This window comes from Styela clava, chromosome 11 (assembly GCF_964204865.1).
Source record: "Styela clava chromosome 11, kaStyClav1.hap1.2, whole genome shotgun sequence".
Lineage (NCBI taxonomy): Eukaryota > Metazoa > Chordata > Ascidiacea > Stolidobranchia > Styelidae > Styela > Styela clava.
The window spans coordinates 1,729,975-1,752,717 of record NC_135260.1 but is presented as its reverse complement, the minus strand read 5'-3'; the positions used below and the strand labels follow the sequence as shown (position 1 = coordinate 1,752,717).

Here is a 22,743-nt window from a genome sequence, read left to right as displayed (position 1 = left end):
TATTTAGGCAACGCCTAATGAGAGAGAAGCGAAGCGCAACTGTTTCGTTTGTAGAGTCACAAACAATGAAACTCAGGCAGTCGCTGTTTCGCTCAGTGGCTTACCGCCGACATTTTCTACCAGTGTCAAATTTTGTTATTATTGATTACATGCGTTAATTTATTGATTGCATGTTTTTCCTCATAGGTATTTTATCTCTGGTGTATGGCTTAACGCAAGCATCGAGTCGCTGATATAACTCGCTTGTTTGTTATTGAGGCCTGACGTGTTATTGACAAAGCTTTTTGATAAGCGGATGCCCATTGTATTGCACATAACCCAGATAGTTCGACAGTATATATGAAAGTTGCCCTTCTTTTAAGCTTGTTTTTTATTATATGTGCTCAAAGCTAGGTTACGTGCACTCACACAGTATCAAAAGTTATATATAAACTCTCACAAGCGCGTGGCACTTCGGTGATCGCCCGTAACTTGGCGAGAGTTTAATTTTTCGATTAAGTCCGGTTCAATAAAAATGTATCAACGTTAATAGTCAGTCAGTTCAACTAAATTTAATGAGATATCTACTAGGGATGCAAAATGAAGGCTTTGAACCTGCGCTAAAGTACTGATTTGACGTAGATCTCACTATGTAATACTAGATATAGGTAGATTTCAAGCTATGGTAAAACTCGTGCTCAACCGTGTGGCGCATCGTGCTAAGTGTCAGATATACGCTCGTTACCACACCTCTGATTACTCTGCGTGGGTTCGAATTCCATTAAGGGATAGTTTTCAGAACCCTTCGTAGTCGTAAGGTAGTCAATGTTACCGCAGGTAAGTTACGGCTTCCGCTACCATTAAGTGCTTGCTTCCGAAATGAAATAACTGGCCTTGACTGATAACCGGGCGATTGGCGTGATCCGTCATATGACTAATTAAGTCGTCTTATCTCGATTTCTCATATCCTAACTCACTCCATAGTAGCACCGATTATTCTGCAATATATAGTAGGCCTATATCTATTAAGACGCATTCGAAATATCGATGACGGGTCTCAGTGACTATTCGTAAAGTTGCGTTTCGCCCCTGTTAGTTATTTATTATTCAGTCCTCGACAATCTGAAATATTTTATAACATATTCATTTTAAATTATGTTTTGTTCAGACATTATTCCTTTTATTTTTGATAAAAGCGAAAAGCCTACGGCACCCGGTATTCCCAGCCGGTCACCCATGCAAGTACTAACCGAGCCCGACGTTGCTTAACTTCCGAGATCGAACGAGATCGGGTGTATTCAACGTGGTATGGTCGTAGGCGATATCGACGAGACATATTCGGTTATTTATATTTAGGCAACGCCTAATGAGAGAGAAGCGAAGCGCAACTGTTTCGTTTGTAGAGTCACAAACAATGAAACTCAGGCAGTCGCTGTTTCGCTCAGTGGCTTACCGCCGACATTTTCTACCAGTGTCAAATTTTGTTATTATTGATTACATGCGTTAATTTATTGATTGCATGTTTTTCCTCATAGGTATTTTATCTCTGGTGTATGGCTTAACGCAAGCATCGAGTCGCTGATATAACTCGCTTGTTTGTTATTGAGGCCTGACGTGTTATTGACAAAGCTTTTTGATAAGCGGATGCCCATTGTATTGCACATAACCCAGATAGTTCGACAGTATATATGAAAGTTGCCCTTCTTATAAGCTTGTTTTTTATTATATGTGCTCAAAGCTAGGTTACGTGCACTCACACAGTATCAAAAGTTATATATAAACTCTCACAAGCGCGTGGCACTTCGGTGATCGCCCGTAACTTGGCGAGAGTTTAATTTTTCGATTAAGTCCGGTTCAATAAAAATGTATCAACGTTAATAGTCAGTCAGTCTAACTAAATTTAATGAGATATCTACTAGGGATGCAAAATGAAGGCTTTGAACCTGCGCTAAAGTACTGAATTGACGTAGATCTCACTATGTAATACTAGATATAGGTAGATTTCAAGCTATGGTAAAACTCGTGCTCAACCGTGTGGCGCATCGTGCTAAGTGTCAGATATACGCTCGTTACCACACCTCTGATTACTCTGCGTGGGTTCGAATTCCATTAAGGGATAGTTTTCAGAACCCTTCGTCGTCGTAAGGTAGTCCATGTTACCGCAGGTAAGTTACGGCTTCCGCTACCATTAAGTGCTTGCTTCCGAAATGAAATAACTGGCCTTGACTGATAACCGGGCGATTGGCGTGATCCGTCATATGATTAATTAAGTCGTCTTATCTCGATTTCTCATATCCTAACTCACTCCATAGTAGCACCGATTATTCTGCAATATATAGCAGGCCTATACCTATTAACCGCATTCGAAATATCGATGACGGGTCTCAGTGACTATTCGTAAAGTTGCGTTTCGCCCCTGTTAGTTATTATTCAGTCCTCGACAATCTGAAATATTTTATAACATATTCATTTTAAATTATGTTTTGTTCAGACAGCATTCCTTTTATTTTTGATAAAAGCGAAAAGCCTACGGCACCCGGTATTCCCAGCCGGTCACCCATGCAAGTACTAACCGAGCCCGACGTTGCTTAACTTCCGAGATCGAACGAGATCGGGTGTATTCAACGTGGTATGGTCGTAGGCGATATCGACGAGACATATTCGGTTATTTATATTTAGGCAACGCCTAATGAGAGAGAAGCGAAGCGCAACTGTTTCGTTTGTAGAGTCACAAACAATGAAACTCAGGCAGTCGCTGTTTCGCTCAGTGGCTTACCGCCGACATTTTCTACCAGTGTCAAATTTTGTTATTATTGATTACATGCGTTAATTTATTGATTGCATGTTTTTCCTCATAGGTATTTTATCTCTGGTGTATGGCTTAACGCAAGCATCGAGTCGCTGATATAACTCGCTTGTTTGTTATTGAGGCCTGACGTGTTATTGACAAAGCTTTTTGATAAGCGGATGCCCATTGTATTGCACATAACCCAGATAGTTCGACAGTATATATGAAAGTTGCCCTTCTTTTAAGCTTGTTTTTTATTATATGTGCTCAAAGCTAGGTTACGTGCACTCACACAGTATCAAAAGTTATATATAAACTCTCACAAGCGCGTGGCACTTCGGTGATCGCCCGTAACTTGGCGAGAGTTTAATTTTTCGATTAAGTCCGGTTCAATAAAAATGTATCAACGTTAATAGTCAGTCAGTCTAACTAAATTTAATGAGATATCTACTAGGGATGCAAAATGAAGGCTTTGAACCTGCGCTAAAGTACTGATTTGACGTAGATCTCACTATGTAATACTAGATATAGGTAGATTTCAAGCTATGGTAAAACTCGTGCTCAACCGTGTGGCGCATCGTGCTAAGTGTCAGATATACGCTCGTTACCACACCTCTGATTACTCTGCGTGGGTTCGAATTCCATTAAGGGATAGTTTTCAGAACCCTTCGTCGTCGTAAGGTAGTCAATGTTACCGCAGGTAAGTTACGGCTTCCGCTACCATTAAGTGCTTGCTTCCGAAATGAAATAACTGGCCTTGACTGATAACCGGGCGATTGGCGTGATCCGTCATATGACTAATTAAGTCGTCTTATCACGATTTCTCATATCCTAACTCACTCCATAGTAGCACCGATTATTCTGCCATATATAGTAGGCCTATATCTATTAAGACGCATTCGAAATATCGATGACGGGTCTCAGTGACTATTCGTAAAGTTGCGTTTCGCCCCTGTTAGTTATTTATTATTCAGTCCTCGACAATCTGAAATATTTTATAACATATTCATTTTAAATTATGTTTTGTTCAGACAGCATTCCTTTTATTTTTGATAAAAGCGAAAAGCCTACGGCACCCGGTATTCCCAGCCGGTCACCCATGCAAGTACTAACCGAGCCCGACGTTGCTTAACTTCCGAGATCGAACGAGATCGGGTGTATTCAACGTGGTATGGTCGTAGGCGATATCGACGAGACATATTCGGTTATTTATATTTAGGCAACGCCTAATGAGAGAGAAGCGAAGCGCAACTGTTTCGTTTGTAGAGTCACAAACAATGAAACTCAGGCAGTCGCTGTTTCGCTCAGTGGCTTACCGCCGACATTTTCTACCAGTGTCAAATTTTGTTATTATTGATTACATGCGTTAATTTATTGATTGCATGTTTTTCCTCATAGGTATTTTATCTCTGGTGTATGGCTTAACGCAAGCATCGAGTCGCTGATATAACTCGCTTGTTTGTTATTGAGGCCTGACGTGTTATTGACAAAGCTTTTTGATAAGCGGATGCCCATTGTATTGCACATAACCCAGATAGTTCGACAGTATATATGAAAGTTGCCCTTCTTATAAGCTTGTTTTTTATTATATGTGCTCAAAGCTAGGTTACGTGCACTCACACAGTATCAAAAGTTATATATAAACTCTCACAAGCGCGTGGCACTTCGGTGATCGCCCGTAACTTGGCGAGAGTTTAATTTTTCGATTAAGTCCGGTTCAATAAAAATGTATCAACGTTAATAGTCAGTCAGTCTAACTAAATTTAATGAGATATCTACTAGGGATGCAAAATGAAGGCTTTGAACCTGCGCTAAAGTACTGAATTGACGTAGATCTCACTATGTAATACTAGATATAGGTAGATTTCAAGCTATGGTAAAACTCGTGCTCAACCGTGTGGCGCATCGTGCTAAGTGTCAGATATACGCTCGTTACCACACCTCTGATTACTCTGCGTGGGTTCGAATTCCATTAAGGGATAGTTTTCAGAAAACCTTCGTCGTCGTAAGGTAGTCCATGTTACCGCAGGTAAGTTACGGCTTCCGCTACCATTAAGTGCTTGCTTCCGAAATGAAATAACTGGCCTTGACTGATAACCGGGCGATTGGCCGTGATCCGTCATATGATTAATTAAGTCGTCTTATCTCGATTTCCCATATCCTAACTCACTCCATAGTAGCACCGATTATTCTGCCATATATAGTAGGCCTATATCTATTAAGACGCATTCGAAATATCGATGACGGGTCTCAGTGACTATTCGTAAAGTTGCGTTTCGCCCCTGTTAGTTATTATTCAGTCCTCGACAATCTGAAATATTTTATAACATATTCATTCTAAATTATGTTTTGTTAAGACAGCATTCCTTTTATTTTTGATAAAAGCGAAAAGCCTACGGCACCCGGTATTCCCAGCCGGTCACCCATGCAAGTACTAACCGAGCCCGACGTTGCCTAACTTCCGAGATCGAACGAGATCGAGTGTATTCAACGTGGTATGGTCGTAGGCGATATCGACGAGACATATTCGGTTATTTATATTTAGGCAACGCCTAATGAGAGAGAAGCGAAGCGCAACTGTTTCGTTTGTACAGTCACAAACAATGAAACTCAGGCAGTCGCTGTTTCGCTCAGTGGCTTACCGCCGACATTTTCTACCAGTGTCAAATTTTGTTATTATTGATTACATGCGTTAATTTATTGATTGCATGTTTTTCCTCATAGGTATTTTATCTCTGGTGTATGGCCTAACGCAAGCATCGAGTCCCTGATATAACTCGCTTGTTTGTTATTGAGGCCTGACGTGTTATTGACAAAGCTTTTTGATAAGCGGATGCCCATTGTATTGCACATAACCCAGATAGTTCGACAGTATATATGAAAGTTGCCCTTCTTATAAGCTTGTTTTTTATTTTATGTGCTCAAAGCTAGGTTACGTGCACTCACACAGTATCAAAAGTTATATATAAACTCTCACAAGCGCGTGGCACTTCGGTGATCGCCCGTAACTTGGCGAGAGTTTAATTTTTCGATTAAGTCCGGTTCAATAAAAATGTATCAACGTTAATAGTCAGTCAGTCTAACTAAATTTAATGAGATATCTACTAGGGATGCAAAATGAAGGCTTTGAACCTGCGCTAAAGTACTGAATTGACGTAGATCTCACTATGTAATACTAGATATAGGTAGATTTCAAGCTATGGTAAAACTCGTGCTCAACCGTGTGGCGCATCGTGCTAAGTGTCAGATATACGCTCGTTACCACACCTCTGATTACTCTGCGTGGGTTCGAATTCCATTAAGGGATAGTTTTCAGAACCCTTCGTCGTCGTAAGGTAGTCCATGTTACCGCAGGTAAGTTACGGCTTCCGCTACCATTAAGTGCTTGCTTCCGAAATGAAATAACTGGCCTTGACTGATAACCGGGCGATTGGCGTGATCCGTCATATGATTAATTAAGTCGTCTTATCTCGATTTCTCATATCCTAACTCACTCCATAGTAGCACCGATTATTCTGCAATATATAGCAGGCCTATACCTATTAACCGCATTCGAAATATCGATGACGGGTCTCAGTGACTATTCGTAAAGTTGCGTTTCGCCCCTGTTAGTTATTATTCAGTCCTCGACAATCTGAAATATTTTATAACATATTCATTTTAAATTATGTTTTGTTCAGACAGCATTCCTTTTATTTTTGATAAAAGCGAAAAGCCTACGGCACCCGGTATTCCCAGCCGGTCACCCATGCAAGTACTAACCGAGCCCGACGTTGCTTAACTTCCGAGATCGAACGAGATCGGGTGTATTCAACGTGGTATGGTCGTAGGCGATATCGACGAGACATATTCGGTTATTTATATTTAGGCAACGCCTAATGAGAGAGAAGCGAAGCGCAACTGTTTCGTTTGTAGAGTCACAAACAATGAAACTCAGGCAGTCGCTGTTTCGCTCAGTGGCTTACCGCCGACATTTTCTACCAGTGTCAAATTTTGTTATTATTGATTACATGCGTTAATTTATTGATTGCATGTTTTTCCTCATAGGTATTTTATCTCTGGTGTATGGCTTAACGCAAGCATCGAGTCGCTGATATAACTCGCTTGTTTGTTATTGAGGCCTGACGTGTTATTGACAAAGCTTTTTGATAAGCGGATGCCCATTGTATTGCACATAACCCAGATAGTTCGACAGTATATATGAAAGTTGCCCTTCTTTTAAGCTTGTTTTTTATTATATGTGCTCAAAGCTAGGTTACGTGCACTCACACAGTATCAAAAGTTATATATAAACTCTCACAAGCGCGTGGCACTTCGGTGATCGCCCGTAACTTGGCGAGAGTTTAATTTTTCGATTAAGTCCGGTTCAATAAAAATGTATCAACGTTAATAGTCAGTCAGTCTAACTAAATTTAATGAGATATCTACTAGGGATGCAAAATGAAGGCTTTGAACCTGCGCTAAAGTACTGATTTGACGTAGATCTCACTATGTAATACTAGATATAGGTAGATTTCAAGCTATGGTAAAACTCGTGCTCAACCGTGTGGCGCATCGTGCTAAGTGTCAGATATACGCTCGTTACCACACCTCTGATTACTCTGCGTGGGTTCGAATTCCATTAAGGGATAGTTTTCAGAACCCTTCGTCGTCGTAAGGTAGTCAATGTTACCGCAGGTAAGTTACGGCTTCCGCTACCATTAAGTGCTTGCTTCCGAAATGAAATAACTGGCCTTGACTGATAACCGGGCGATTGGCGTGATCCGTCATATGACTAATTAAGTCGTCTTATCTCGATTTCTCATATCCTAACTCACTCCATAGTAGCACCGATTATTCTGCCATATATAGTAGGCCTATATCTATTAAGACGCATTCGAAATATCGATGACGGGTCTCAGTGACTATTCGTAAAGTTGCGTTTCGCCCCTGTTAGTTATTTATTATTCAGTCCTCGACAATCTGAAATATTTTATAACATATTCATTTTAAATTATGTTTTGTTCAGACAGCATTCCTTTTATTTTTGATAAAAGCGAAAAGCCTACGGCACCCGGTATTCCCAGCCGGTCACCCATGCAAGTACTAACCGAGCCCGACGTTGCTTAACTTCCGAGATCGAACGAGATCGGGTGTATTCAACGTGGTATGGTCGTAGGCGATATCGACGAGACATATTCGGTTATTTATATTTAGGCAACGCCTAATGAGAGAGAAGCGAAGCGCAACTGTTTCGTTTGTAGAGTCACAAACAATGAAACTCAGGCAGTCGCTGTTTCGCTCAGTGGCTTACCGCCGACATTTTCTACCAGTGTCAAATTTTGTTATTATTGATTACATGCGTTAATTTATTGATTGCATGTTTTTCCTCATAGGTATTTTATCTCTGGTGTATGGCTTAACGCAAGCATCGAGTCGCTGATATAACTCGCTTGTTTGTTATTGAGGCCTGACGTGTTATTGACAAAGCTTTTTGATAAGCGGATGCCCATTGTATTGCACATAACCCAGATAGTTCGACAGTATATATGAAAGTTGCCCTTCTTATAAGCTTGTTTTTTATTATATGTGCTCAAAGCTAGGTTACGTGCACTCACACAGTATCAAAAGTTATATATAAACTCTCACAAGCGCGTGGCACTTCGGTGATCGCCCGTAACTTGGCGAGAGTTTAATTTTTCGATTAAGTCCGGTTCAATAAAAATGTATCAACGTTAATAGTCAGTCAGTCTAACTAAATTTAATGAGATATCTACTAGGGATGCAAAATGAAGGCTTTGAACCTGCGCTAAAGTACTGAATTGACGTAGATCTCACTATGTAATACTAGATATAGGTAGATTTCAAGCTATGGTAAAACTCGTGCTCAACCGTGTGGCGCATCGTGCTAAGTGTCAGATATACGCTCGTTACCACACCTCTGATTACTCTGCGTGGGTTCGAATTCCATTAAGGGATAGTTTTCAGAAAACCTTCGTCGTCGTAAGGTAGTCCATGTTACCGCAGGTAAGTTACGGCTTCCGCTACCATTAAGTGCTTGCTTCCGAAATGAAATAACTGGCCTTGACTGATAACCGGGCGATTGGCCGTGATCCGTCATATGATTAATTAAGTCGTCTTATCTCGATTTCCCATATCCTAACTCACTCCATAGTAGCACCGATTATTCTGCCATATATAGTAGGCCTATATCTATTAAGACGCATTCGAAATATCGATGACGGGTCTCAGTGACTATTCGTAAAGTTGCGTTTCGCCCCTGTTAGTTATTATTCAGTCCTCGACAATCTGAAATATTTTATAACATATTCATTCTAAATTATGTTTTGTTAAGACAGCATTCCTTTTATTTTTGATAAAAGCGAAAAGCCTACGGCACCCGGTATTCCCAGCCGGTCACCCATGCAAGTACTAACCGAGCCCGACGTTGCCTAACTTCCGAGATCGAACGAGATCGAGTGTATTCAACGTGGTATGGTCGTAGGCGATATCGACGAGACATATTCGGTTATTTATATTTAGGCAACGCCTAATGAGAGAGAAGCGAAGCGCAACTGTTTCGTTTGTACAGTCACAAACAATGAAACTCAGGCAGTCGCTGTTTCGCTCAGTGGCTTACCGCCGACATTTTCTACCAGTGTCAAATTTTGTTATTATTGATTACATGCGTTAATTTATTGATTGCATGTTTTTCCTCATAGGTATTTTATCTCTGGTGTATGGCCTAACGCAAGCATCGAGTCCCTGATATAACTCGCTTGTTTGTTATTGAGGCCTGACGTGTTATTGACAAAGCTTTTTGATAAGCGGATGCCCATTGTATTGCACATAACCCAGATAGTTCGACAGTATATATGAAAGTTGCCCTTCTTATAAGCTTGTTTTTTATTTTATGTGCTCAAAGCTAGGTTACGTGCACTCACACAGTATCAAAAGTTATATATAAACTCTCACAAGCGCGTGGCACTTCGGTGATCGCCCGTAACTTGGCGAGAGTTTAATTTTTCGATTAAGTCCGGTTCAATAAAAATGTATCAACGTTAATAGTCAGTCAGTCTAACTAAATTTAATGAGATATCTACTAGGGATGCAAAATGAAGGCTTTGAACCTGCGCTAAAGTACTGAATTGACGTAGATCTCACTATGTAATACTAGATATAGGTAGATTTCAAGCTATGGTAAAACTCGTGCTCAACCGTGTGGCGCATCGTGCTAAGTGTCAGATATACGCTCGTTACCACACCTCTGATTACTCTGCGTGGGTTCGAATTCCATTAAGGGATAGTTTTCAGAAAACCTTCGTCGTCGTAAGGTAGTCCATGTTACCGCAGGTAAGTTACGGCTTCCGCTACCATTAAGTGCTTGCTTCCGAAATGAAATAACTGGCCTTGACTGATAACCGGGCGATTGGCCGTGATCCGTCATATGATTAATTAAGTCGTCTTATCTCGATTTCCCATATCCTAACTCACTCCATAGTAGCACCGATTATTCTGCCATATATAGTAGGCCTATATCTATTAAGACGCATTCGAAATATCGATGACGGGTCTCAGTGACTATTCGTAAAGTTGCGTTTCGCCCCTGTTAGTTATTATTCAGTCCTCGACAATCTGAAATATTTTATAACATATTCATTTTAAATTATGTTTTGTTAAGACAGCATTCCTTTTATTTTTGATAAAAGCGAAAAGCCTACGGCACCCGGTATTCCCAGTCGGTCACCCATGCAAGTACTAACCGAGCCCGACGTTGCCTAACTTCCGAGATCGAACGAGATCGAGTGTATTCAACGTGGTATGGTCGTAGGCGATATCGACGAGACATATTCGGTTATTTATATTTAGGCAACGCCTAATGAGAGAGAAGCGAAGCGAAACTGTTTCGTTTGTACAGTCACAAACAATGAAACTCAGGCAGTCGCTGTTTCGCTCAGTGGCTTACCGCCGACATTTTCTACCAGTGTCAAATTTTGTTATTATTGATTACATGCGTTAATTTATTGATTGCATGTTTTTCCTCATAGGTATTTTATCTCTGGTGTATGGCCTAACGCAAGCATCGAGTCCCTGATATAACTCGCTTGTTTGTTATTGAGGCCTGACGTGTTATTGACAAAGCTTTTTGATAAGCGGATGCCCATTGTATTGCACATAACCCAGATAGTTCGACAGTATATATGAAAGTTGCCCTTCTTATAAGCTTGTTTTTTATTATATGTGCTCAAAGCTAGGTTACGTGCACTCACACAGTATCAAAAGTTATATATAAACTCTCACAAGCGCGTGGCACTTCGGTGATCGCCCGTAACTTGGCGAGAGTTTAATTTTTCGATTAAGTCCGGTTCAATAAAAATGTATCAACGTTAATAGTCAGTCAGTCTAACTAAATTTAATGAGATATCTCCTAGGGATACAAATGAAGGCTTTGAACCTGCGCTAAATTACTGAATTGACGTAGATCTCACTATGTAATACTAGATATAGGTAGATTTCAAGCTATGGTAAAACTCGTGCTCAACCGTGTGGCGCATCGTGCTAAGTGTCAGATATACGCTCGTTACCACACCTCTGATTACTCTGCGTGGGTTCGAATTCCATTAAGGGATAGTTTTCAGAAAACCTTCGTCGTCGTAAGGTAGTCCATGTTACCGCAGGTAAGTTACGGCTTCCGCTACCATTAAGTGCTTGCTTCCGAAATGAAATAACTGGCCTTGACTGATAACCGGGCGATTGGCCGTGATCCGTCATATGATTAATTAAGTCGTCTTATCTCGATTTCCCATATCCTAACTCACTCCATAGTAGCACCGATTATTCTGCCATATATAGTAGGCCTATATCTATTAAGACGCATTCGAAATATCGATGACGGGTCTCAGTGACTATTCGTAAAGTTGCGTTTCGCCCCTGTTAGTTATTATTCAGTCCTCGACAATCTGAAATATTTTATAACATATTCATTTTAAATTATGTTTTGTTAAGACAGCATTCCTTTTATTTTTGATAAAAGCGAAAAGCCTACGGCACCCGGTATTCCCAGCCGGTCACCCATGCAAGTACTAACCGAGCCCGACGTTGCCTAACTTCCGAGATCGAACGAGATCGGGTGTATTCAACGTGGTATGGTCGTAGGCGATATCGACGAGACATATTCGGTTATTTATATTTAGGCAACGCCTAATGAGAGAGAAGCGAAGCGCAACTGTTTCGTTTGTACAGTCACAAACAATGAAACTCAGGCAGTCGCTGTTTCGCTCAGTGGCTTACCGCCGACATTTTCTACCAGTGTCAAATTTTGTTATTATTGATTACATGCGTTAATTTATTGATTGCATGTTTTTCCTCATAGGTATTTTATCTCTGGTGTATGGCCTAACGCAAGCATCGAGTCCCTGATATAACTCGCTTGTTTGTTATTGAGGCCTGACGTGTTATTGACAAAGCTTTTTGATAAGCGGATGCCCATTGTATTGCACATAACCCAGATAGTTCGACAGTATATATGAAAGTTGCCCTTCTTATAAGCTTGTTTTTTATTATATGTGCTCAAAGCTAGGTTACGTGCACTCACACAGTATCAAAAGTTATATATAAACTCTCACAAGCGCGTGGCACTTCGGTGATCGCCCGTAACTTGGCGAGAGTTTAATTTTTCGATTAAGTCCGGTTCAATAAAAATGTATCAACGTTAATAGTCAGTCACTCTAACTAAATTTAATGAGATATCTACTAGGGATGCAAAATGAAGGCTTTGAACCTGCGCTAAAGTACTGAATTGACGTAGATCTCACTATGTAATACTAGATATAGGTAGATTTCAAGCTATGGTAAAACTCGTGCTCAACCGTGTGGCGCATCGTGCTAAGTGTCAGATATACGCTCGTTACCACACCTCTGATTACTCTGCGTGGGTTCGAATTCCATTAAGGGATAGTTTTCAGAACTCTTCGTCGTCGTAAGGTAGTCCATGTTACCGCAGGTAAGTTACGGCTTCCGCTACCATTAAGTGCTTGCTTCCGAAATGAAATAACTGGCCTTGACTGATAACCGGGCGATTGGCCGTGATCCGTCATATGATTAATTAAGTCGTCTTATCTCGATTTCCCATATCCTAACTCACTCCATAGTAGCACCGATTATTCTGCCATATATAGTAGGCCTATATCTATTAAGACGCATTCGAAATATCGATGACGGGTCTCAGTGACTATTCGTAAAGTTGCGTTTCGCCCCTGTTAGTTATTATTCAGTCCTCGACAATCTGAAATATTTTATAACATATTCATTTTAAATTATGTTTTGTTAAGACAGCATTCCTTTTATTTTTGATAAAAGCGAAAAGCCTACGGCACCCGGTATTCCCAGCCGGTCACCCATGCAAGTACTAACCGAGCCCGACGTTGCCTAACTTCCGATATCGAACGAGATCGAGTGTATTCAACGTGGTATGGTCGTAGGCGATATCGACGAGACATATTCGGTTATTTATATTTAGGCAACGCCTAATGAGAGAGAAGCGAAGCGCAACTGTTTCGTTTGTAGAGTCACAAACAATGAAACTCAGGCAGTCGCTGTTTCGCTCAGTGGCTTACCGCCGACATTTTCTACCAGTGTCAAATTTTGTTATTATTGATTACATGCGTTAATTTATTGATTGCATGTTTTTCCTCATAGGTATTTTATCTCTGGTGTATGGCTTAACGCAAGCATCGAGTCGCTGATATAACTCGCTTGTTTGTTATTGAGGCCTGACGTGTTATTGACAAAGCTTTTTGATAAGCGGATGCCCATTGTATTGCACATAACCCAGATAGTTCGACAGTATATATGAAAGTTGCCCTTCTTATAAGCTTGTTTTTTATTATATGTGCTCAAAGCTAGGTTACGTGCACTCACACAGTATCAAAATCAAAATCAAAATCAAAAAATAAACTCTCACAAGCGCGTGGCACTTCGGTGATCGCCCGTAACTTGGCGAGAGTTTAATTTTTCGATTAAGTCCGGTTCAATAAAAATGTATCAACGTTAATAGTCAGTCAGTCTAACTAAATTTAATGAGATATCTACTAGGGATGCAAAATGAAGGCTTTGAACCTGCGCTAAAGTACTGATTTGACGTAGATCTCACTATGTAATACTAGATATAGGTAGATTTCAAGCTATGGTAAAACTCGTGCTCAACCGTGTGGCGCATCGTGCTAAGTGTCAGATATACGCTCGTTACCACACCTCTGATTACTCTGCGTGGGTTCGAATTCCATTAAGGGATAGTTTTCAGAACCCTTCGTCGTCGTAAGGTAGTCAATGTTACCGCAGGTAAGTTACGGCTTCCGCTACCATTAAGTGCTTGCTTCCGAAATGAAATAACTGGCCTTGACTGATAACCGGGCGATTGGCGTGATCCGTCATATGACTAATTAAGTCGTCTTTTCTCGATTTCTCATATCCAACTCACTCCATAGTAGCACCGATTATTCTGCCATATATAGTAGGCCTATATCTATTAGGACGCATTCGAAATATCGATGACGGGTCTCAGTGACTATTCGTAAAGTTGCGTTTCGCCCCTGTTAGTTATTTATTATTCAGTCCTCGACAATCTGAAATATTTTATAACATATTCATTTTAAATTATGTTTTGTTCAGACAGCATTCCTTTTATTTTTGATAAAAGCGAAAAGCCTACGGCACCCGGTATTCCCAGCCGGTCACCCATGCAAGTACTAACCGAGCCCGACGTTGCTTAACTTCCGAGATCGAACGAGATCGGGTGTATTCAACGTGGTATGGTCGTAGGCGATATCGACGAGACATATTCGGTTATTTATATTTAGGCAACGCCTAATGAGAGAGAAGCGAAGCGCAACTGTTTCGTTTGTAGAGTCACAAACAATGAAACTCAGGCAGTCGCTGTTTCGCTCAATGGCTTACCGCCGACACTTTCTACCAGTGTCAAATTTTGTTATTATTGATTACATGCGTTAATTTATTGATTGCATGTTTTTCCTCATAGGTATTTTATCTCTGGTGTATGGCTTAACGCAAGCATCGAGTCGCTGATATAACTCGCTTGTTTGTTATTGAGGCCTGACGTGTTATTGACAAAGCTTTTTGATAAGCGGATGCCCATTGTATTGCACATAACCCAGATAGTTCGACAGTATATATGAAAGTTGCCCTTCTTATAAGCTTGTTTTCTATTATATGTGCTCAAAGCTAGGTTACGTGCACTCACACAGTATCAAAAGTTATATATAAACTCTCACAAGCGCGTGGCACTTCGGTGATCGCCCGTAACTTGGCGAGAGTTTAATTTTTCGATTAAGTCCGGTTCAATAAAAATGTATCAACGTTTATAGTCAGTCAGTTTAACTAAATTTAATGAGATATCTACTAGGGATGCAAAATGAAGGCTTTGAACCTGCGCTAAAGTACTGAATTGACGTAGATCTCACTATGTAATACTAGATATAGGTAGATTTCAAGCTATGGTAAAACTCGTGCTCAACCGTGTGGCGCATCGTGCTAAGTGTGAGATATACGCTCGTTACCACACCTCTGATTACTCTGCGTGGGTTCGAATTCCATTAAGGGATAGTTTTCAGAACCCTTCGTCGTCGTAAGGTAGTCAATGTTACCGCAGGTAAGTTACGGCTTCCGCTACCATTAAGTGCTTGCTTCCGAAATGAAATAACTGGCCTTGACTGATAACCGGGCGATTGGCGTGATCCGTCATATGACTAATTAAGTCGTCTTATCTCGATTTCTCATATCCAACTCACTCCATAGTAGCACCGATTATTCTGCCATATATAGTAGGCCTATATCTATTAGGACGCATTCGAAATATCGATGACGGGTCTCAGTGACTATTCGTAAAGTTGCGTTTCGCCCCTGTTAGTTATTTATTATTCAGTCCTCGACAATCTGAAATATTTTATAACATATTCATTTTAAATTATGTTTTGTTCAGACAGCATTCCTTTTATTTTTGATAAAAGCGAAAAGCCTACGGCACCCGGTATTCCCAGCCGGTCACCCATGCAAGTACTAACCGAGCCCGACGTTGCTTAACTTCCGAGATCGAACGAGATCGGGTGTATTCAACGTGGTATGGTCGTAGGCGATATCGACGAGACATATTCGGTTATTTATATTTAGGCAACGCCTAATGAGAGAGAAGCGAAGCGCAACTGTTTCGTTTGTAGAGTCACAAACAATGAAACTCAGGCAGTCGCTGTTTCGCTCAATGGCTTACCGCCAACACTTTCTACCAGTGTCAAATTTTGTTATTATTGATTACATGCGTTAATTTATTGATTGCATGTTTTTCCTCATAGGTATTTTATCTCTGGTGTATGGCTTAACGCAAGCATCGAGTCGCTGATATAACTCGCTTGTTTGTTATTGAGGCCTGACGTGTTATTGACAAAGCTTTTTGATAAGCGGATGCCCATTGTATTGCACATAACCCAGATAGTTCGACAGTATATATGAAAGTTGCCCTTCTTATAAGCTTGTTTTCTATTATATGTGCTCAAAGCTAGGTTACGTGCATTCACACAGTATCAAAAGTTATATATAAACTCTCACAAGCGCGTGGCACTTCGGTGATCGCCCGTAACTTGGCGAGAGTTTAATTTTTCGATTAAGTCCGGTTCAATAAAAATGTATCAACGTTAATAGTCAGTCAGTTTAACTAAATTTAATGAGATATCTACTAGGGATGCAAAATGAAGGCTTTGAACCTGCGCTAAAGTACTGAATTGACGTAGATCTCACTATGTAATACTAGATATAGGTAGATTTCAAGCTATGGTAAAACTCGTGCTCAACCGTGTGGCGCATCGTGCTAAGTGTCAGATATACGCTCGTTACCACACCTCTGATTACTCTGCGTCGGTTCGAATTCCATTAAGGGATAGTTTTCAGAACCCTTCGTCGTCGTAAGGTAGTCCATGTTACCGCAGGTAAGTTACGGCTTCCGCTACCATTAAGTGCTTGCTTCCGAAATGAAATAACTGGCCTTGACTGATAACCGGGCGATTGGCCGTGATCCGTCATATGATTAATTAAGTCGTCTTATCTCGATTTCCCATATCCTAACTCACTCCATAGTAGCACCGATTATTCTGCCATATATAGTAGGCCTATATCTATTAAGACGCATTCGAAATATCGATGACGGGTCTCAGTGACTATTCGTAAAGTTGCGTTTCGCCCCTGTTAGTTATTATTCAGTCCTCGACAATCTGAAATATTTTATAACATATTCATTTTAAATTATGTTTTGTTCAGACAGCATTCCTTTTATTTTTGATAAAAGCGAAAAGACTACGGCACCCGGTATTCCCAGCCGGTCACCCATGCAAGTACTAACCGAGCCCGACGTTGCTTAACTTCCGAGATCGAACGAGATCGGGTGTATTCAACGTGGTATGGTCGTAGGCGATATCGACGAGACATATTCGGTTATTTATATTTAGGCAACGCCTAATGAGAGAGAAGCGAAGCTCAACTGTTTCGTTTGTAGAGTCACAAACAATGAAACTCAGGCAGTCGCTGTTTCGCTCAGTGGCTTACCGCCGACATTTTCTACCAGTGTCAAATTTTGTTATTATTGATTACATGCGTTAATTTATTGATTGCATGTTTTTCCTCATAGGTATTTTATCTCTGGTGTACGGCTTAACGCAAGCATCGAGTCGCTGATATAACTCGCTTGTTTGTTATTGAGGCCTGACGTGTTATTGACAAAGCTTTTTGATAAGCGGATGCCCATTGTATAGCACATAACCCAGATAGTTCGACAGTAGGATATATATGAAAGTTGCCCTTCTTATAAGCTTGTTTTTTATTATATGTGCTCAAAGCTAGGTTACGTGCACTCACACAATATCAAAAGTTATATATAAACTCTCACAAGCGCGTGGCACTTCGGTGATCGCCCGTAACTTGGCGAGAGTTTAATTTTTCGATTAAGTCCGGTTCAATAAAAATGTATCAACGTTAATAGTCAGTCAGTCTAACTAAATTTAATTAGATATCTACTAGGGATGCAAAATGAAGGCTTTGAACCTGCGCTAAAGTACTGAACTGACGTAGATCTCACTATGTAATACTAGATATAGGTATATTTCAAGCTATGGTAAAACTCGTGCTCAACCGTGTGGCGCATCGTGCCAAGTGTCAGATATACGCTCGTTACCACACCTCTGATTACTCTGCGTGGGTTCGAATTCCATTAAGGGATAGTTTTCAGAACCCTTCGTCGTCGTAAGGTATTCCATGTTACCGCAGGTAAGTTACGGCTTCCGCTACCATTAAGTGCTTGCTTCCGAAATGAAATAACTGGCCTTGACTGATAACCGGGCGATTGGCCGTGATCCGTCATATGATTAATTAAGTCGTCTTATCTCGATTTCCCATATCCTAACTCACTCCATAGTAGCACCGATTATTCTGCCATATATAGTAGGCCTATATCTATTAAGACGCATTCGAAATATCGATGACGGGTCTCAGTGACTATTCGTAAAGTTGCGTTTCGCCCCTGTTAGTTATTTATTATTCAGTCCTCGACAATCTGAAATATTTTATAACATATTCATTTTAAATTATGTTTTGTTCAGACAGCATTCCTTTTATTTTTGATAAAAGCGAAAAGCCTACGGCACCCGGTATTCCCAGCCGGTCACCCATGCAAGTACTAACCGAGCCCGACGTTGCTTAACTTCCGAGATCGAACGAGATCGGGTGTATTCAACGTGGTATGGTCGTAGGCGATATCGACGAGACATATTCGGTTATTTATATTTAGGCAACGCCTAATGAGAGAGAAGCGAAGCGCAACTGTTTCGTTTGTAGAGTCACAAACAATGAAACTCAGGCAGTCGCTGTTTCGCTCAGTGGCTTACCGCCGACACTTTCTACCAGTGTCAAATTTTGTTATTATTGATTACATGCGTTAATTTATTGATTGCATGTTTTTCCTCATAGGTATTTTATCTCTGGTGTATGGCTTAACGCAAGCATCGAGTCGCTGATATAACTCGCTTGTTTGTTATTGAGGCCTGACGTGTTATTGACAATGCTTTTTGATAAGCGGATGCCCATTGTATTGCACATAACCCAGATAGTTCGACAGTATATATGAAAGTTGCCCTTCTTATAAGCTTGTTTTCTATTATATGTGCTCAAAGCTAGGTTACGTGCACTCACACAGTATCAAAAGTTATATATAAACTCTCACAAGCGCGTGGCACTTCGGTGATCGCCCGTAACTTGGCGAGAGTTTAATTTTTCGATTAAGTCCGGTTCAATAAAAATGTATCAACGTTAATAGTCAGTCAGTTTAACTAAATTTAATGAGATATCTACTAGGGATGCAAAATGAAGGCTTTGAACCTGCGCTAAAGTACTGAATTGACGTAGATCTCACTATGTAATACTAGATATAGGTAGATTTCAAGCTATGGTAAAACTCGTGCTCAACCGTGTGGCGCATCGTGCTAAGTGTCAGATATACGCTCGTTACCACACCTCTGATTACTCTGCGTGGGTTCGAATTCCATTAAGGGATAGTTTTCAGAACCCTTCGTCGTCGTAAGGTAGTCCATGTTACCGCAGGTAAGTTACGGCTTCCGCTACCATTAAGTGCTTGCTTTCGAAATGAAATAACTGGCCTTGACTGATAACCGGGCGATTGGCGTGATCCGTCATATGATTAATTAGGTCGTCTTATCTCGATTTCTCATATCCTAACTCACTCCATAGTAGCACCGATTATTCTGCCATATATAGTAGGCCTATACCTATTAAGACGCATTCGAAATATCGATGACGGGTCTCAGTGACTATTCGTAAAGTTGCGTTTCGCCCCTGTTAGTTATTATTCAGTCCTCGACAATCTGAAATATTTTATAACATATTCATTTTAAATTATGTTTTGTTCAGACAGCATTCCTTTTATTTTTGATAAAAGCGAAAAGCCTACGGCACCCGGTATTCCCAGCCGGTCACCCATGCAAGTACTAACCGAGCCCGACGTTGCTTAACTTCCGAGATCGAACGAGATCGGGTGTATTCAACGTGGTATGGTCGTAGGCGATATCGACGAGACATATTCGGTTATTTATATTTAGGCAACGCCTAATGAGAGAGAAGCGAAGCTCAACTGTTTCGTTTGTAGAGTCACAAACAATGAAACTCAGGCAGTCGCTGTTTCGCTCAGTGGCTTACCGCCGACATTTTCTACCAGTGTCAAATTTTGTTATTATTGATTACATGCGTTAATTTATTGATTGCATGTTTTTCCTCATAGGTATTTTATCTCTGGTGTATGGCTTAACGCAAGCATCGAGTCCCTGATATAACTCGCTTGTTTGTTATTGAGGCCTGACGTGTTATTGACAAAGCTTTTTGATAAGCGGATGCCCATTGTATTGCACATAACCCAGATAGTTCGACAGTATATATGAAAGTTGCCTTTCTTATAAGCTTGTTTTTTATTATATGTGCTCAAAGCTAGGTTACGTGCACTCACACAGTATCAAAAGTTATATATAAACTCTCACAAGCGCGTGGCACTTCGGTGATCGCCCGTAACTTGGCGAGATTCAATAAAAATGTATCAACGTTAATAGTCAGTCAGTCTAACTAAATTTAATGAGATATCTACTAGGGATGCAAAATGAAGGCTTTGAACCTGCGCTAAAGTACTGAATTGACGTAGATCTCACTATGTAATACTAGATATAGGTAGATTTCAAGCTATGGTAAAACTCGTGCTCAACCGTGTGGCGCATCGTGCTAAGTGTCAGATATACGCTCGTTACCACACCTCTGATTACTCTGCGTGGGTTCGAATTCCATTAAGGGATAGTTTTCAGAACCCTTCGTCGTCGTAAGGTAGTCCATGTTACCGCAGGTAAGTTACGGCTTCCGCTACCATTAAGTGCTTGCTTCCGAAATGAAATAACTGACCTTGACTGATAACCGGGCGATTGGCGTGATCCGTCATATGATTAATTAAGTCGTCTTATCTCGATTTCTCATATACTAACTCACTCCATAGTAGCACCGATTATTCTGCCATATATAGCAGGCCTATACCTATTAAGACGCATTCGAAATATCGATGACGGGTCTCAGTGACTATTCGTAAAGTTGCGTTTCGCCCCTGTTAGTTATTATTCAGTCCTCGACAATCTGAAATATTTTATAACATATTCATTTTAAATTATGTTTTGTTAAGACAGCATTCCTTTTATTTTTGATAAAAGCGAAAAGCCTACGGCACCCGGTATTCCCAGCCGGTCACCCATGCAAGTACTAACCGAGCCCGACGTTGCCTAACTTCCGAGATCGAACGAGATCGGGTGTATTCAACGTGGTATGTTCGTAGGCGATATCGACGAGACATATTCGGTTATTTATATTTAGGCAACGCCTAATGAGAGAGAAGCGAAGCACAACTGTTTCGTTTGTAGAGTCACAAACAATGAAACTCAGGCAGTCGCTGTTTCGCTCAGTGGCTTACCGCCGACATTTTCTACCAGTGTCAAATTTTGTTATTATTGATTACATGCGTTAATTTATTGATTGTATGTTTTTCCTCATAGGTATTTTATCTCTGGTGTATGGCTTAACGCAAGCATCGAGTCCCTGATATAACTCGCTTGTTTGTTATTGAGGCCTGACGTGTTATTGACAAAGCTTTTTGATAAGCGGATGCCCATTGTATTGCACATAACCCAGATAGTTCGACAGTATATATGAAAGTTGCCCTTCTTATAAGCTTGTTTTTTATTATATGTGCTCAAAGCTAGGTTACGTGCACTCACACAGTATCAAAAGTTATATATAAACTCTCACAAGCGCGTGGCACTTCGGTGATCGCCCGTAACTTGGCGAGAGTTTAATTTTTCGATTAAGTCCGGTTCAATAAAAATGTATCAACGTTAATAGTCAGTCAGTCTAACTATATTTAATGAGATATCTACTAGGGATGCAAAATGAAGGCTTTGAACCTGCGCTAAAGTACTGAATTGACGTAGATCTCACTATGTAATACTAGATATAGGTAGATTTCAAGCTATGGTAAAACTCGTGCTCAACCGTGTGGCGCATCGTACTAAGTGTCAGATATACGCTCGTTACCACACCTCTGATTACTCTGCGTGGGTTCGAATTCCATTAAGGGATAGTTTTCAGAAAACCTTCGTCGTCGTAAGGTAGTTACCGCAGGTAAGTTACGGCTTCCGCTACCATTAAGTGCTTGCTTCCGAAATGAAATAACTGGCCTTGACTGATAACCGGGCGATTGGCCGTGATCCGTCATATGATTAATTAAGTCGTCTTATCTCGATTTCCCATATCCTAGCTCACTCCATAGTAGCACCGATTATTCTGCCATATATAGTAGGCCTATATCTATTTAGACGCATTCGAAATATCGATGACGGGTCTCAGTGACTATTCGTAAAGTTGCGTTTCGCCCCTGTTAGTTATTATTCAGTCCTCGACCATATGAAATATTTTATAACATATTCATTTTAAATTATGTTTTGTTCAGACAGCATTCCTTTTATTTTTGATAAAAGCGAAAAGCCTACGGCACCCGGTATTCCCAGCCGGTCACCCATGCAAGTACTAACCGAGCCCGACGTTGCTTAACTTCCGAGATCGAACGAGATCGGGTGTATTCAACGTGGTATGGTCGTAGGCGATATCGACGAGACATATTCGGTTATTTATATTTAGGCAACGCCTAATGAGAGAGAAGCGAAGCGCAACTGTTTCGTTTGTAGAGTCACAAACAATGAAACTCAGGCAGTCGCTGTTTCGCTCAGTGGCTTACCGCCGACATTTTCTCCCAGTGTCAAATTTTGTTATTATTGATTACATGCGTTAATTTATTGATTGCATGTTTTTCCTCATAGGTATTTTATCTCTGGTGTATGGCTTAACGC

At 40.6% G+C, this 22,743-nt stretch overlaps 16 non-coding genes and 1 pseudogene across 16 annotated transcripts; all 17 read right to left on the bottom strand.

Moving 5' to 3' along the window:
- Positions 1-1,180: 1,180 nt before the first annotated feature.
- LOC144430155 (5S ribosomal RNA) lies at positions 1,181-1,299 on the bottom strand. The gene has a single exon (XR_013479352.1). It is a non-coding gene; the product is annotated as a 5S ribosomal RNA (ribosomal RNA).
- Positions 1,300-2,503: 1,204 nt separating this feature from the next.
- Positions 2,504-2,622, bottom strand: LOC144430142 (5S ribosomal RNA). Its single transcript, XR_013479350.1, has one exon. It is a non-coding gene; the product is annotated as a 5S ribosomal RNA (ribosomal RNA).
- A 1,209-nt stretch (positions 2,623-3,831) lies between these two features.
- Positions 3,832-3,950, bottom strand: LOC144430130 (5S ribosomal RNA). Its single transcript, XR_013479348.1, has one exon. It is a non-coding gene; the product is annotated as a 5S ribosomal RNA (ribosomal RNA).
- A 1,207-nt stretch (positions 3,951-5,157) lies between these two features.
- LOC144430086 (5S ribosomal RNA) lies at positions 5,158-5,276 on the bottom strand. The gene has a single exon (XR_013479331.1). It is a non-coding gene; the product is annotated as a 5S ribosomal RNA (ribosomal RNA).
- Positions 5,277-6,480: 1,204 nt separating this feature from the next.
- LOC144430118 (5S ribosomal RNA) lies at positions 6,481-6,599 on the bottom strand. Its single transcript, XR_013479346.1, has one exon. It is a non-coding gene; the product is annotated as a 5S ribosomal RNA (ribosomal RNA).
- Positions 6,600-7,808: 1,209 nt separating this feature from the next.
- On the bottom strand, positions 7,809-7,927 carry LOC144430104 (5S ribosomal RNA). The gene has a single exon (XR_013479343.1). It is a non-coding gene; the product is annotated as a 5S ribosomal RNA (ribosomal RNA).
- Positions 7,928-9,134: 1,207 nt separating this feature from the next.
- Positions 9,135-9,253, bottom strand: LOC144430085 (5S ribosomal RNA). Its single transcript, XR_013479330.1, has one exon. It is a non-coding gene; the product is annotated as a 5S ribosomal RNA (ribosomal RNA).
- A 1,207-nt stretch (positions 9,254-10,460) lies between these two features.
- LOC144430082 (5S ribosomal RNA) lies at positions 10,461-10,579 on the bottom strand. The gene has a single exon (XR_013479328.1). It is a non-coding gene; the product is annotated as a 5S ribosomal RNA (ribosomal RNA).
- A 1,206-nt stretch (positions 10,580-11,785) lies between these two features.
- LOC144430065 (5S ribosomal RNA) lies at positions 11,786-11,904 on the bottom strand. The gene has a single exon (XR_013479310.1). It is a non-coding gene; the product is annotated as a 5S ribosomal RNA (ribosomal RNA).
- Positions 11,905-13,110: 1,206 nt separating this feature from the next.
- Positions 13,111-13,229, bottom strand: LOC144430099 (5S ribosomal RNA; annotated as a pseudogene).
- A 1,220-nt stretch (positions 13,230-14,449) lies between these two features.
- Positions 14,450-14,568, bottom strand: LOC144430092 (5S ribosomal RNA). The gene has a single exon (XR_013479338.1). It is a non-coding gene; the product is annotated as a 5S ribosomal RNA (ribosomal RNA).
- Positions 14,569-15,776: 1,208 nt separating this feature from the next.
- LOC144430080 (5S ribosomal RNA) lies at positions 15,777-15,895 on the bottom strand. Its single transcript, XR_013479326.1, has one exon. It is a non-coding gene; the product is annotated as a 5S ribosomal RNA (ribosomal RNA).
- Positions 15,896-17,101: 1,206 nt separating this feature from the next.
- Positions 17,102-17,220, bottom strand: LOC144430040 (5S ribosomal RNA). The gene has a single exon (XR_013479285.1). It is a non-coding gene; the product is annotated as a 5S ribosomal RNA (ribosomal RNA).
- A 1,215-nt stretch (positions 17,221-18,435) lies between these two features.
- Positions 18,436-18,554, bottom strand: LOC144430068 (5S ribosomal RNA). Its single transcript, XR_013479314.1, has one exon. It is a non-coding gene; the product is annotated as a 5S ribosomal RNA (ribosomal RNA).
- A 1,205-nt stretch (positions 18,555-19,759) lies between these two features.
- Positions 19,760-19,878, bottom strand: LOC144430056 (5S ribosomal RNA). The gene has a single exon (XR_013479302.1). It is a non-coding gene; the product is annotated as a 5S ribosomal RNA (ribosomal RNA).
- A 1,181-nt stretch (positions 19,879-21,059) lies between these two features.
- Positions 21,060-21,178, bottom strand: LOC144430096 (5S ribosomal RNA). Its single transcript, XR_013479341.1, has one exon. It is a non-coding gene; the product is annotated as a 5S ribosomal RNA (ribosomal RNA).
- A 1,201-nt stretch (positions 21,179-22,379) lies between these two features.
- LOC144430044 (5S ribosomal RNA) lies at positions 22,380-22,498 on the bottom strand. The gene has a single exon (XR_013479289.1). It is a non-coding gene; the product is annotated as a 5S ribosomal RNA (ribosomal RNA).
- Positions 22,499-22,743: the final 245 nt, after the last annotated feature.